Genomic DNA, 16413 nt, shown 5'->3' on the forward strand with positions numbered 1-16413 from the left:
CGTTGTTAATAAGGTAATAATTTAGAAATTCACATTATTTGATTTATTAGCTTCAAATGAATTCAATGCTACAAATTTTAGAGAATAAAAATAATTTAAACGTATATAACAAATGAACAAATATATTACTTTGATAAATAAAATATTCTAAAATTAAATGTCAAAGTGCCTAATAAAAGTGATTGATAACCAAGAAATATGAAATCTACCCTATTGTCTCATAAGTACATACTCCTAGCTAGAAAACACAATACTTATAATATTTAGCTAAAATAAATATTTCCTTGAAACATGTAGCTTTTCTTGTAGAAACTTCTTCAATGGAAGAACTGGACATTTCATTGTCATTCAATGGGTGTCACCTTATATGTAAAAAAATACATATCATTAAAAGTTTGAAAAGTTTTACAATGGAATGGCTTATGAAATGAAATAATATTAAATTACTTACCAAATCGCATGGCCATGCAACCATTTCACCAAGTGCGTCTCCAAGTGTTTGACAATAACCATAAGGTCGAATTAATCGCTCTTCAGATTCAACTACTACTTTAACTTGCACTTGACACCGATTCTCTCCCAATACTTGTCTCCCAACTTTTGCATTGGGCTAGTGCTATGTACACATCCTTTAGCCACAATTTTTCCTTGTTGAGATACACTTTTAAGATCAACATGAACTCCAATCTACAAATATTTTGCAAAATGTTAATATGATATATGGAAATATAAAAACTAAGGACATATAACAATTTCCTTTCCCTGTAGAAAATAAGCAAAACGAGAAATCCTTGGGGCAAGTCTAAGCGCAGAAATTTAGACATAGAGTTTTGCTTTTAATTGTGTGTTCTGTCTACATTTACAATGCATAGTTTCTAATGAGTAATGAATAATAAAAATTGACGAAGCCTTTAAGAGCAAAAAGACCACCAAAGTCTTCCTTAACACAAAAAAGTTGAATCAGTTCATCAAATGCTCTTAATGTTAAGCCCGAGATTATATGACATGTCAGGGAAAAACTGAGTTATTTCTTTGTCTTTGCTATATAAGTAAAAAAATACTAAGCAGCTATATAAAAAAAAAAAAAATTACTAAGCAGGCTCTCGAAATTGGATGTATGCAATCCACTATAGTGGATTCATCCAACTTACCAAGAAAGCGAAAAATACTAAGAATAAATAGACATAGAGGCTCAAGTAATTCAGGCCTTTCTTAAGAAGATCAATAACCAATAGCTGGAAACAAAAATGCAGGTCTCTACCCATGATAAAAGCTCCAGTTAACAGGGAACAATAAAAGCTCAAAATTGTTATTCCCACTCCCCACACTAAACTTGACAAGATTAATTGTACTAATATTTCAAAAAGAATTATTACTAATTCATTTAAACACACATCACATATTAAAGTAAAGAACACATCACATATTAAAATAGAGGTACATACTAAAGTAGAGGTAAATGAAAAAGGATAAGTACCTGAAGATGTTGGTTTGGTGAAATCATTCTTGGTAGATTAATTTGAGCAACTTAATTAGGTAGAATATGTAGAATCAAAACCAGAGGTAAGGTAAGAGAAATTTAACCGGAGCAGTCAAAAACATGAATTCAACCATCGTCACCATTTTGATCAACCACTCAAAATTGCTATTCCCACTCCCCACACTAAACTGGACAAGATTAATTGTACGAATAGTCTAATATTTCGAAAAGAAATATTACTAATTCATTTAAACACACATCGCATAGTAAAGTAACATATCACATATTACAATAGAGGTATATACTAAAGTATAGGTAAATGAAAAAGGATAAGTACCCGAAGATGTTGGTTTGGTGATGAAATCATTCTTGGCAGATTAGAGCTTTGAGAACTTCTTGTACAGCCCCATTGGATACTCGTCTACCCACTTGAGTTCTAGTTGTCGTAGATAAAAGATAAAACCATATATACTTATTTAATAAGAGAAATAACATAACATATAACATATATTGTGGTGATGCATAATCTTACTATGTGGCTGGTGCACTTGCTCATCTGACAAGCTAAAAGTAGTCTGTTTAAGCTTTCGATTTTTAGTAGTCATACTTGCAAGTGCAAGTAATCTGTTTAAGCAAAGTTTCTCATTCTGACTTCCATGCTTGAATGATTTTCCTTGCAATTCTCGGGCTTTAACATTGATTAAACTTTATTAAGCCCCATTAGTAGGGCTTGACTCGATATGTTTAAACAATAAAATTGAAAGGGCTTGACTCAATGCCATAAAGAAGAGCACAACCAAAGGGATAATATGTTTAAACAATAAACTTGGAAGGGCTTGACTCTATGCCAGAAAGAAGAGCACAACCAAATGGATAATATATTGATAGAATACACACTTAGCACATACTACAAAACAAACCTGAATTTTATATATTGATAGAATACACACTTAGCACAAAGTTCTATGAAAAACATCATATCAACAATGAAACTCCATACACAACCTTATTCTTCAGATCAAGAATTCACTGAATTTAAATGTGTAGCTAAGCCTGCCCTATTCACTTTTCTCACAAGAATTAGGAGATTAGCAAACATCCCAAGCAATCAAATATAACGTATATTCTGGAATGAAAAACACATCTATCCAAACTAAGAAGACAAGCTAGCTATAAAAATGTCGACGACATTCCTTCGACGTTCATAACTCCCAAAAAAACCACGGTACTGAAAATAACAAATTAGAAATACCAGATGTTCAATCCAAATTGTAGGAATAAGAATAATAAAAGTATGTCAAAGACTAACCTCACCAGAGCCTACGAATTTACGCTGGAATTGATGGCTGAAAGGAAGAATAAGGACAATTCAAAATCATGGGGGAAATAGAAGAGTAAAAATTCATCAAAGTCTTACCTCACCGGTACCTTTAAATACACGATAAAATTGATGGCTGCAAAGAAGAAGATAGCAATTCAAAAACTAATTGATTGAACTCATACATCAGAATTTTTATAGAGCACACAAATTTAGTCGTGTAAGTTCCTCACCTTTCGGGTGGCTTCAGATTGGCAACGACTTTCAACGTGAACCGCTGAAATTCTGATTGAGGCATAATGAGTTTAAGAATGAGGGCTTTTTTGATTTCTGATTTTTGATAACCGTCTAGACATGATAGAGATATGTTGCCGCCAAGCTTTTACCGGGAGAAGGAAATATGTATTCTTGTTTGAATTTTCTTTTCCCAATATCTTAAAAATAGTGCTACTTATACGATGGGGAGGGCGGCGGCTGGGAAGGGTGGGGTACTTGTGATTTGGTAGGAAAAAGGAAAATTTTCGTTAGTTAAGGTTTAGGTTTTAGAGTAAAAATTAAATTAATTATTATATATTATATATTAAAACATGCACTTTTATTTTATTAAAACTATATCCCACTTACATCAATCTAAAATATGAACGGAATAAGCTATTCCTTTTAAAAATAAAATATTAAATTATTCTTTTATGCAATTAATTTTAACAACATATTGTCATGTCACAATTATATAGGTATAACAACATATAATATGTTGTGATGTAATAGCTTATAACTAATGTTTAACAACATTATATAATGTCATAATAATATTAGTATTAGGACGTACAAGATTCAGTGTCGCAATAAGCATTAATAAATATACAATAATCAATAACAAAATAGTTGATGTCACAATAAAGATTTTATTACGACATCTAATATTTTGTGTCATTATAACTATGTAGTAATAGCCATTTTTTCTTGGAGTGGTTGCAGAAAGAAGAAATCGGTCTTTAAAGGAAGCAGCAAGGACAATGCTAGCCGAATAAAAACTCCCCTTGAAATTTTGGGCCGAAGCAGTCAACAACGCATGCTACATGCAGAATCGCTCCTTCCTCACTCAAAGACATGGAAAAACTCCTTACGAGTTATAGAAGAACAGAAAGCCCTCAATTGCCTATTTTCATGATTTTGTGAAAATAGCCCATAGCTGTATTCCCCCCCCCCATAAACCTATTCGAGACCCCCCGGGACCTAACAATTGGTATCAGAGCAGGTTGTTCGCAAAAACACTCTGTGTCTGATTAGGTTCTAATTGAACTAGATTCTTTTTCTCAAGGGTCTCGAAAAAGTTTTCTCTTTCCTCTTCTGCTTGCTATCTGTTCTATCTGTTGTTATCTGTTCTTTCTTTTTTGATGGAGACTAACCATATTAGATTATCTTCTCTACCTATGTTTAGTATTGAAAAATACGACATATGGAAATTTCGGCTTGAAAGCTTCCTCACCGCCCAACATTGCCGAAAACTGTCAAGCGGATTCCTGTTGATCCACATCAGGATCCTTACGACGAGGTCCGACTAAAGCAAAAGGCAGACTTCACCACCGAAGAAAGGAAGCAAGATGAGCTAGACAACCTCGCCAAAAGTATCATCTCCGGCACCGTTCCCGACAAGCATGTCAAGAAGATCATCAAGTGCGGGACAACAAAGGAGATGTGGGACATTCTTGAAAGAATGTGCGTAGGTTCCGAGGAAATCAAGGAGAATAAGCTATCCATAGCTTGCCAGAAGTTCGACTCCTTCCTCGTGCTCAAGAATGAATCTGTCGAAGAAATGGAACTAAGATTCAATCAAATCTTGAATGAAGTTCAATCCATTTCTAAAGACAAATACACTCAACGAGAAATCAACCTGAAGATTCTTCGAGCACTACCACGAGGAGAATGGCAGATCTACTCAGTCGCTCATCAACATAAGCCAGGATTCAGTCAGCTCCCGACAAACAAGCTTTTCTCTTGACCTCATGGCAAATGAGTTTGACCTTCAGAGAAACCTTGGAATCAAGAAGGCTGGAGGATCAGACGAAGATGGTCCATCAACCTTAAGAGGAGCAGCACTGAAAGCTTCAGCAAGAGAAGGCAAGAAGCAAATCAAGGAACCAGCGGAACTCAACCCTGAGGACTTCTTCAGTCAATATACTTTGTTGACTGAAAGATTCAACAAAATGGAATCCAAGTTCTGGAAGTACAGAAGGTTCCACAAGCAGCACTTCAAAGGAAAGGAAAGAGAAAGCAACTCCAGACATTCCACTGATCGAAGCGGAGAAAGGAAGTCAGCCGCTTACGACATCAAAGATATGGAATACTTTGGATGCAGAAAGAAAGGGCACTTTCGAAATGAATGCCCTAAACTGACTCAAGCTGAGCGCAAAGAGCTGAAAGCTAAGAAAGATCGTAGCTTTTAGAAGAAGAAAGCGATGGTTGCTGACGATGCTGATTCTTCCAAAGATACATCAGGATCATCCGACTTCGACAGCTCCAGCTCAGACGATGAGAGCCGAGCCCTGATGGCCAATGAATCTAAAAGCGTGGCTGACAACAGCTACGACAATGGAATGAATGGCTCAGAGGTAATCTCTCATTCAAAAACTCCTTATACTGATAACTTCCTGATGCTTTCAGGAGACCTCTCAGAATCAGGAGAAAGCTCATCCAATGAAACTGACGAGTTTGATCAACTCATGACTGATCACTGTCAGTTGAGGAAAATGTTCGAAGATCTCCTCAAGTTGAATTAGAAAATGGACAAGGAGATCAATGATGAACGAGCTAAGAATCAGACAATCATCTACTTTTTGGATGAAACTTGTCTTGATCAGCTAATCATGGAGAACAGTCGACTGGAAGAAAAGCTCAGAATCTCCAACTCAGAATGTGATAAAGCATCTCATGAGATCAAGAGGCTCAATCACAAGCTGGAAGAAACAGTCAAGAACTGCATGATGCAGTCTCCCATGATGAGCAACTTTCCATCGAAAGGCTTTGTTAAAAGCATTGGAGGAAAGGTTGCAGCTGACAAAGGAAAGAAGATCATGATCACTTCAAAGGACGATACTTCTGAAGTCACAACATCAGAAGAATCAAGAGATCATGATATGGATGAAGTTCGCAAACGCAGACTGATGGCTAGATCAAATGTTCCACCTCCACGGAGCTACAAACGAGCAAAGGAGGCCCCCAACCAGATCACCCTACTTAGAAGACTGGAAAGCAGATTTCAGTCAAAGATCGGGGAATGAACATCAAGAATCAAGAAGAATCTTCCTCACCAGTCCAGGGGGAAGAAAGGCCACATCAGTCAGAGACTGACATCAGTTCAGTTTCAAAAAGAACAACATCCATGGAGACAAAATAATGATGAGTCCAGTCGAGTCAAACGACATCCACGACGACAAGCAACTAGACATCAAACGACTCATGTTCCACGACATCAGTCAAGTCTCCATCAGTCTGGAAAGACTCAAGTATCTCAAGGAAGATACTTCGCCGAGCAAAGAAGACCTCAACCACTCATCAGACAGAACTCCTACAAGAGTGAGGCCTTCAAAAGGAATTCTCAGCTGAAGAATGCTCGTGTGCCAACTGAAGCGCCAACAACGTCAGTCTGACGATCAACAAAGCGCAAGAGATCAGCCAGACCAATTCTGAAGCAGATATGGGTTCCAAAGGGAACTCGAGCTAATATCGAAGGACCCAAATCTTGATTGGGTACCTGAAGTAACTCTTCCTTGCAGGTCAATGTCAGGAAACACAAAAAGAAGGAAGAAGTTAAAGCTTCAATCAGAACATGGTATCTGGATAGCGGCTGCTCGAAGCACATGACGGGCTACAAAGAATATCTATCTCAGTATGTTGAGAAAGTTGGATCCAAAGTTGCATTCAGAGACAACTCAATTGGAGAAACAAAAAGCTATGGTGTGCTCAACATGGCTAACGCTAGTATCTGTAATGTTAGCTTTGTTTCTGGTCTTAAACATAATCTGTTGTCTGTGAGTCAATTTTGTGACAGCGGTTTCACAGTGAAGATCAAAAAGGATGAATTCACTGTTAGACACAATCAAAAGAAGGTGGTTCTGAAAGGTTTCAGACAAGGAAGTCTCTACGTCGTTTCATGGGAAGACAGCCCACCAGAAACATGCCTCATCAGCAAAAGTAGCTCAGAGCTTGTGCACTGAAATCCACTCAACCAAGATGATCAAAAGTGTAAAATCATAGATTGTAGAATAAGGAATGCAAGAGCAGCGTGAATCAAGCAGTAAGGAAAAATTTTAATTGAACCAAGTAAAACGTAGGTTGTAACTTTTTAATTATCAGGAATTTCACGAACAAAAACAAAACAGGTATAGCTTATTTTTCGTAAGGAAAAATAATATGCAGAGTATCGCAGCAAAAGGCGAACCGATTACATGTATGGAGACACATAACCGTGAGTATATTACTTGATTCATATTTAAGGTAACTTCACATCAAGACTTTATCGATAAAAAAGGAAAATACGATAAAGTAAATACGTCATCCAACGATCCCCCACCAGCACCAGACCAATCTCACTCCTCGCTTAGCCTGCACATTTAGAAATACATGCAGGGCGTGAGTATATAATACTCAGTGGGCAAACGCCGAAAAACAAGAAAGGTGCTCTTAGAGCTATAAGTTTGAAGCTTGCCACATCTCAGCAATACACAGAAATAAGTTAGTATCAATGAATCTGTGCATGCAGTTTTCATAATCAACATCATAAATAAGTAACTGCGCAGTTTAAACATTCATCATGTATGTACCACATCCACTACTCATCATCAAAGGTACTGAGAAGTAGGCCTCCCTCTCAAGTACCGTGACCGGCCGACCCGAAGACGGCTCACAGTCACCTCTGTGCACAAAATCCCGCTTGTGGCAGGACCGAATTCGTCTCATCAGTAGAGGGTAACACACAAGCTCAACATCAAAAAATTGGCAAGTCAAACAGTTCTCAAACATCATTTATCTCAAAACATTTGATAAGCTCATAACATCATTATATCATCAAATCATTTTGGAAAACTCGGATAATATATTTATACTCAAAATATTGCCCACCTGAAGACCTTACTCAAAAACTCCCGTCAAAGCGGAGTTACTTACTTCCCTGCTCTGCTCGTGTCTTCAGGGATCATCGTCATCATCGAAGGTTCATGTCATAAAATGAATCTCGATTAGAACTCAACGATAAAAACTCATGCCTCAACTCATGCTCTATATTATATTCTATTCTTAACCAACTCTACATAAACTCTTCACTCATTTCAAATCCTTAAGTCTAAGGATAGGTTTCAAGAAAATCATGGTTCTAAGTCTCGATTTATCACTCATATAAGGCTCGTCTAATCTCATTCAAACACTTAGGCAACACAATCACATAAGGCACATAAGAAAATACCATCAAACATCATCAAGACATGTTCTGTTTTTACACAGACTCGACTTCAAACTTTAACACGTTCTGACTCCGACATCCCCTGGATTCCAGACTCATACCAAAAGAAAGGTATTTGAGTCTAGTTTCATTTAAAAAAAAGTAGAGTCAGAAACTCCAAGTGGTTTGGGAGATATGACTGTTTTACTACAGTCTACCATATTCGGCAGTTTTGAGCAATCGAAAAGTTTGATTTTTCAAAAATAGTAAACGTTGTCAAACTGCGCTCAAATTTGGTGGATATCTAGCCCATACAGTAAGGTTGATACCATAAAAATTTGGAAATCTAATTCACACAGGAAGTCACTGAAATGAATGACTTTGTCCCCTGTTCTCTGAAATTCCCGGCAGAAATGTGCAGATTTGGTTTTGCATTTTATAAAAATAGTAAATCAAGTCCAAATGACTTGAAATTTTACAGAGGTGCTCAAGACTCATGTAGGGACATTCTGTAAAATTTTCAAAGCTTTTTGACATCGAAAAACCGTCGATCACAGTAGGTCAGTAGCCTACGAAAAATCACCAAAAATTCATTCCCAACTCTTAAATGCTCAAATTAACATTTATACAAAGCAACCACATCAAAACTCATTTTAAGCACTTAAAGCACTTAAAAACATTCAAATACATCAAAATACTCATCATACTCAAATTAACTCTCCTCTTTTACATCTTAACTCAAATCTCAAGGGAAACGTTTCAACAACGTATCAATCAAATTCTCTTTTCAATCTCATGCTCAAAAACACTCAATCATTCATTATTGACTCCATACATCATGTAACTCATTTTACACATATATTTCCCTTTTTATCATGTAAACTAACTCTAGTGAAAAACTCATATATCAACATAAAATTCTCAACAAAAGCATGACATCTTTCACATAATGGTCATAAATCAAAATAGACCACATTTAAACATTCGATGACTTCTCAAATATGAAGACTCAAAAATTCTCATAAACTAACTCAAGTCAAAATTTTACTTAGTTAACAATAGACTTAATCATACATAATAAAACCCTAACATCATGTTCAATTTCATATATCTTAAGCCAAAACACTTATTAAACACATAGACAAGAAAGTCCTAATTTTTATTAAACTAAACCCTTTGAAATTTTATAAACTCACATGGATCTTTAATCTCATCATATATCTATCAATTTTTGTCATTTAATCTCACATCAAAACCATCAATTCACAAATAAGGGCATATATACACATATCCCTAATTCTAGTAAACTAACTCACATCAAAACTCCAATTGACATCATATACTCAAATTACTCCATCAATCATCATCATATACACCTCATAAACTCATTTTCATCATCAATTCATCACCTTGATCATCAACCAAAATTCCCAATTTGGGGTAAACTAAACTCATCGAATCTTTACATCTCAAAACATAGTTTTTCAAAACACACCTCAATCATCACCAAACATCACATAGTTCATTTTTCTCACCTCAATTCAAGGAAAGAAGAAGAAAAATTTTTGAAGGGTAAGATACCCATTTTTTCGAAAATTTGAAGGAAAAAGGGAGGGGGTGATTTCTTGCTCCAATCCTTCAAATAAGCTCATATACACACTCATACAAATTATATCTATGAATATGGAGATCACTTACCCAAGTTTTCACCAATTATCCAAATTTTCTCTCACTATTCTTGAAACCAATCTTCAAGGATTCTCTTGGATTTAAGTTGATAAGAGGTGTTTATGGAGGATTTAAGTAGTGATTTATGTGTTTGGCATACTTGGGTGAAGCTTCGAAGGTTTCATCAATGGCTAACAATGGAGGAAAGTAGAGAGATGAGGGAGGGAGGGAGAGAGAGCTCGAAAATTAGGGAAGAAGGAGAGAGAGGAATTCTTGCAAGATATGAAATGGATTTGGAAATCTTATAAAAGATTTGTGAATCTTTAGAGAATATTTGGCATTAATGCATCTTCTCACTCTAATCTCTTCTTTCTCTCTCAAATCTCTACACTTTCTTAATCTCTACTCTCTAATCTCTACTCTCTCAATTCTATACTTAGCAAAATTTAGGCATATGACATATGGTATGGGTAATTAAATAAAGTGTGTGAAAGGTGATCAAATAAAATCACAAAACTATGGTAATGTCACTCATTAATAAAATACCACATCATAAATATTCATGTGACCAAAATAATAATTATAGCACTCATATTAGTGCACTCATATATATAATATTCCTCTTCGTAGGAAGAAAAATAATTTAAAAAAATATTATGCTCGGAAAAATTTTCATAAACCGGCATCATTCGATTTCTCGATAAAAATAAACTGCACTTGCTTTGTAAACTTAATAAAAATTCCAAGTGCTAAGGTTCAAATAAAAATCAGAATCGTCAAGTGAACAACTAAAATACTTCATCAGTCATGTAAACACAAAATACATCAAAAAGTGGCAGCTTCAATAAGCTAGACTGGATAGCGACCTTATTCGAAGGTTTCTCATCTTTCGTCTCGACTCTATTCCAATCAGTATCTATTTTTTAATAGGACAGTCAGTTTGATACAAAGTATCCGGAGACTCTATTCCGGTAGTGAAGATGGAAATAAAGGGCTCAGCAGTATAGTAATAGCTTGTTTCGGTCTTAATAATCTCTGTCTTTGAGTCAATTTGTACAGCGGTTCACTTATTTAAAAGACAATTTCTTGTTAGACCATATAAAAAGAAGGTGGTTTGAAGGTTTCAGACAAGGAAGTCTCTACGTCGTTCATGGGAGAAGCCCACAGAACATGCTATAGAAAGTAGTCAGAGCTCAACTGGCTGTGGCACATGAGACTCAATCATCTCAACTTCAAGATGATCAACAAGCTTGTTAAACATCATCTGGTAGAAGGTCTGCCTTCTATTGTGTTCCAGAATAAGCAAGAATGTAAAGCATGTCAACGAGGAAAGCAGACGCGAATGTCATTCAAGTCAAAGTCAGGACACTCCTCTGGAAGAATCCTTCAACTACTTCACATGGATCTGTTTGGCCCAATCTCTCCAAAAAGCTACAACGGTAGAAAGTACACCTTAGTAGTTGTGGATGATTATTCACGATATACTTGGGTTATCTTTCTCTTCAAGAAGAAAGAGACACTGGAGGAACTGCCAAAGCTGCTGAAGAGACTGAGCGTGGAAAAGGAAGTCAACATCATCAGCATCAGATCAGATCGTGGGACTGAGTTCCTCAATACTGTCATTCGTGAGTATTGCGATGAACAAGGAATCAGTCATCAAACTTCTGCAGTACGAACTCCTCAACAGAATGGAGTTGCAGAAAGAAGAAACCGGTCTTTAAAGGAAGCAGCAAGGACAATGCTAGCCGAATAAAAACTCCCCTTGAAGTTTTGGGCCGAAGCAGTCAACAACGCATGCTACATGCAGAATCGCTCCTTCCTCACTCAAAGACATGGAAAAACTCCTTACGAGTTATGGAAGAACAGAAAGCCCTCAATTGCCTATTTTCATGATTTTGTGAAAATAGCCCATAGCTGTATTCCCCCCCCATAAACCTATTCGAGATCCCCCGGGATCTAACAATTGGTATCAGAGCAGGTTGTTCGCAAGAACACTCTGTGTCTGATTAGGTTCTAATTGAACTAGATTCTTTTTCTCAAGGGTCTCGAAAAAGTTTTCTCTTTCCTCTTCTGCTTGCTATCTGTTCTATCTGTTGTTATCTGTTCTCTCTTTTTTGATGGAGACTAACCACATCAGATTATCTTCTCTACCTATGTTTAGTATTGAAAAATACGACATATGGAAATTTCGGCTTGAAAGCTTCCTCACCGCCCAACATTGCCGAAAACTGTCAAACGGATTCCTGTTGATCCACATCAGGATCCTTACGATGAGGTCCGACTAAAGCAAAAGGCAGACTTCACCACCGAAGAAAGGAAGCAAGATGAGCTAGACAACCTCGCCAAAAGTATCATCTCCGGCACCGTTCCCGACAAGCATGTCAAGAAGATCATCAAGTGCGGGACAACAAAGGAGATGTGGGACATTCTTGAAAGAATGTGCGTAGGTTCCGAGGAAATCAAGGAGAATAAGCTATCCATAGCTTGCCAGAAGTTCGACTCCTTCCTCGTGCTCAAGAATGAATCTGTCGAAGAAATGGAACTAAGATTCAATCAAATCTTGAATGAAGTTCAATCCATTTCTAAAGACGAATACACTCAACGAGAAATCAACCTGAAGATTCTTCGAGCACTGCCACGAGGAGAATGGCAGATCTACTCAGTCGCTCATCAACATAAGCCAGGATTCAGTCAGCTCCCGATAAACATGCTTTTCTCTGACCTCATGGCAAATGAGTTCGACCTTCAGAGAAATCTTGGAATCAAGAAGGCTGGAGGATCAGACGAAGATGGTCCATCAACCTTAAGAGGAGCAGCACTGAAAGCTTCAGCAAGAGAAGGCAAGAAGCAAATCAAGGAACTAGCGGAACTCAACCCTGAGGACTTCTTCAGTCAATATGCTTTGTTGACTGAAAGATTCAACAAAATGTAGTCCAAGTTCTGGAAGTACAGAAGGTTCCACAAGCAGCACTTCAAAGGAAAAGAAAGAGAAAGCAACTCCAGACATTCCACTGATCGAAGCGGAGAAAGGAAGTCAGCCGCTTACGACATCAAAGATATGGAATACTTTGGATGCAGAAAGAAAGGGCACTTTCGAAATGAATGCCCTAAACTGACTCAAGCTGAGCGCAAAGAGCTGAAAGCTAAGAAAGATCGTAGCTTTTCAAAGAAGAAAGCGATGGTTGCTGACGATGATGATTCTTCCAAAGATACATCAGGATCATCCGACTTCGACAGCTCCAGCTCAGACGATGAGAGCCGAGCCCTGATGGCCAATGAATCTAAAAGCGTGGCTGACAACAGCTACGACAATGGAATGAATGGCTCAGAGGTAATCTCTAATTCAAAAACTCCTTATACTGATAACTTCCTGATGCTTTCAGGAGACCTCTCAGAATCAGGAGAAAGCTCATCCAATGAAACTGACGAGTTTGATCAACTCATGACTGATCACTGTCAGTTGAGGAAAATGTTCGAAGATCTCCTTAAGCTGAATCAGAAAATGGACAAGGAGATCAATGATGAACGAGCTAGGAATCAGACAATCATCTACTTTCCGGATGAAACTTGTCTTGATCAGCTAATCATGGAGAACAGTCGACTGGAAGAAAAGCTCAGAATCTCCAACTCAGAATGTGATAAAGCATCTCATGAGATCAAGAGGCTCAATCACAAGCTGGAAGAAACAGTCAAGAACTGCATGATGCAGTCTCCCTTGATGAGCAACTTTCCATCGAAAGGCCTTGTTAAAAGCATTGGAGGAAAGGTTGCAGCTGACAAAGGAAAGAAGATCATGATCACTTCAAAGGACGATACTTCTGAAGTCACAACATCAGAAGAATCAAGAGATCATGATATGGATGAAGTTCGCAAACGCAGACTGATGGCTAGATCAAATGTTCCACCTCCACGGAGCTACAAACGAGCAAAGGAGGCCCCCAACCAGATCACCCTACTTAGAAGACTGGAAAGCAGATTTCCGTCAAAGATCGGGGAAGGAACATCAAGAATCAAGAAGAATCTTCCTCACCAGTCCAGGGGGAAGAAAGGCCACATCAGTCAGAGACAGACATCGGTTCAGTTTCAGAAAGAACAACATCCATGGAGACAAAATAATGATGAGTCCAGTCGAGTCAAACGACATCCACGACGACAAGCAACTAGACATCAAACGACTCATGTTCGACGACATCAATCAAGTCTCCATCAGTCTGGAAAGACTCAAGTATCTCAAGGAAGATACTTCGCCGAGCAAAGAAGACCTCAACCACTCATCAGACAGAACTCCTACAAGAGTGAGGCCTTCAAAAGGAATTCTCAACTGAAGAATGCTCGTGTGCCAACTGAAGCGCCAACAACGTCAGTCAGACGATCAACAAAGCACAAGAGATCAGCCAGACCAATTCTGAAGCAGATAGGGGTTCTAAAGGGAACTCGAGCTAACATCGAAGGACCCAAATCTTGATTGGGTACCTGAAGTAACTCTTCCTTGCAGGTCAGTGTCACGAAACACAAAAAGAAGGAAGAAGGTAAAGCTTCAATCAGAACATGGTATCTGGATAGCGGCTGCTCGAAGCACATGACGGGCTACAAAGAATATCTATCTCAGTATGTTGAGAAAGCTGGATCCAAAGTTGCATTCGGAGACAACTCAATCGGTGAAACAAAAAGCTATGGTGTGCTCAACATGGCTAACGCCAGTATCAGTAATGTTAGCTTTGTTTCTGGTCTTAAACATAATTTGTTGTCTCTGAGTCAATTTTGTGACAGCGGTTTCACAGTGAAGATCAAAAAGGATGAATTCACTGTTAGACACAATCAAAAGAAGGTGGTTCTGAAAGGTTTCAGACAAGGAAGTCTCTACGTCGTTTCATGGGAAGACAGCCCACCAGAAACATGCCTCATCAGCAAAAGTAGCTCAGAGCTCAACTGGCTGTGGCACATGAGACTCAATCATCTCAACTTCAAGATGATCAACAAGCTTGTTAAACATCATCTGGTAGAAGGTCTGTCTTCTATTGTGTTCCAGAAGAAGCAAGAATGTAAAGCATGTCAAAGAGGAAAGCAGACGCAAATGTCATTCAAGTTATGGAAGAACAGAAAGCCCTCAATTGCCTATTTTCATGCTTTCGATTCTAAGTGTTTCATCCACAACAATGAAAAGAAGAGGTTAAACAAGTTTGATAGCAAGGCTGATCCAGGAGTCTTTCTTGGATACTCTAGAACAGAACGTTCAAGCAAAGCCTATCGAGTGTTTAACTCTCAAACTCTTTGTGTTGAAGAAACACCTCATGTGGTCTTTGATGATTCTACAGATGATTTCAGGGAACAGGAAACTGAAAGCCGTGATCAGAACACTGAAGGTTCCAAAGCTGAAATCCATAACACCGAGCCCTCTACTGTCTTGGTGTGGGGACCAGGAAAAGATGAAGATACTGAAAGGCTTCAGTATCAAAAGATCAGTCAAAGGTCTGAAGTACAGACTGAAGCCAATGAAGATGGCATCAGTCAAGGGGGAACTCCAGTTACTGAAGATCGAGTTGAACGTGCCGAAGCAGCTCCAACTCAACTCACCCCTGCTCCAGAAAGTGCTCAATACTTCAGAACCATTCAAACCGAAGAAGCCCCACCATCTCCAGAAGGGATCAAGAGGTATCGAAGATGGTTTGAACTCCATTCTAAGGAGAACATGATTGGAGAACCATCAGATGGCGTCAAGACTCGAAGATCAATGTGCAACCTCGTCTTTGACATCAATCAGAACTGCATCAACGAAGATAAGATTTTCAGCTGTTTCTTATCATCTACAGAGCCCAAGGATATTGAAGAAGCTTGGAAGTCCACTCAATGGGTCATCGCAATGCAAGAAGAACTCAATGAATTCAACAGGAATTCAGTTTGGGAGCTTGTGGATCGACCAGACGATGCAAAGGTGATTGGTTTGAAATGGATTTTCAAAAACAAGAAAGACGAAGAAGGAAACGTTGTGAGAAACAAAGCAAGGCTTGTAGCAAAAGGATACAGTCAAGAAGAAGGAATCGACTACAACGAGACGTTCGCTCCAGTTGCCAGATTTGAAGCAGTCAGACTCTTCTTAGCCTTCGCAGCTCACAAAGGTTTCAAGGTACACCAAATGGGTGTCAAGTGCGCATTTCTCAATGGAGTGCTCACAGATGAAGTCTATGTGGAACAACCTCCAGGATTTGAGGTTGCAGGTCCAGAAAAGGTGTACAAGCTGAAGAAAGTGCTCTATGGTTTGAAGCAAGCTCCAAGAGCGTGGTATGATACTCTCTCGGAGTATCTTGTTGAATAAGGTTTCAAGAAAGGATCTGTGGATAGAACTTTGTTCACTCTAAAAGAAGAAGAAGATTTTTTACTTGTTCAGATTTATGTCGATGACATAATCTTCGGATCCAAATCCGAATGCATGTGCAAAAAGTTTGTTGACATCATGACCAACAAGTTCCAAATGCCCATGATGGGAGAAATGATTTTTTTTCTCGGATTGCA

At 38.2% G+C, this 16413-nt stretch overlaps 2 long non-coding RNA genes across 3 annotated transcripts; both read right to left on the minus strand.

Moving 5' to 3' along the window:
• Positions 1–279: 279 nt before the first annotated feature.
• LOC130992971 (uncharacterized) lies at positions 280–3238 on the minus strand. 2 transcript variants are annotated; one of them, XR_009091528.1, is made up of 6 exons: positions 3032–3237; positions 2898–2934; positions 2790–2826; positions 1818–1916; positions 452–687; positions 280–362 (listed from the first exon to the last, which is right to left on the minus strand). It is a non-coding gene; the product is annotated as an uncharacterized LOC130992971 (long non-coding RNA). The 2 variants fall into 2 exon arrangements; XR_009091529.1 differs by having other exon boundaries at positions 1478–2826; positions 3032–3238.
• Positions 3239–7138: 3900 nt separating this feature from the next.
• LOC130992976 (uncharacterized) lies at positions 7139–10115 on the minus strand. The gene is made up of 3 exons (XR_009091535.1): positions 9934–10115; positions 7920–7983; positions 7139–7403 (listed from the first exon to the last, which is right to left on the minus strand). It is a non-coding gene; the product is annotated as an uncharacterized LOC130992976 (long non-coding RNA).
• Positions 10116–16413: the final 6298 nt, after the last annotated feature.

This window comes from Salvia miltiorrhiza, chromosome 7 (genome assembly GCF_028751815.1).
Source record: "Salvia miltiorrhiza cultivar Shanhuang (shh) chromosome 7, IMPLAD_Smil_shh, whole genome shotgun sequence".
Taxonomy (NCBI): Eukaryota; Viridiplantae; Streptophyta; class Magnoliopsida; order Lamiales; family Lamiaceae; genus Salvia; species Salvia miltiorrhiza.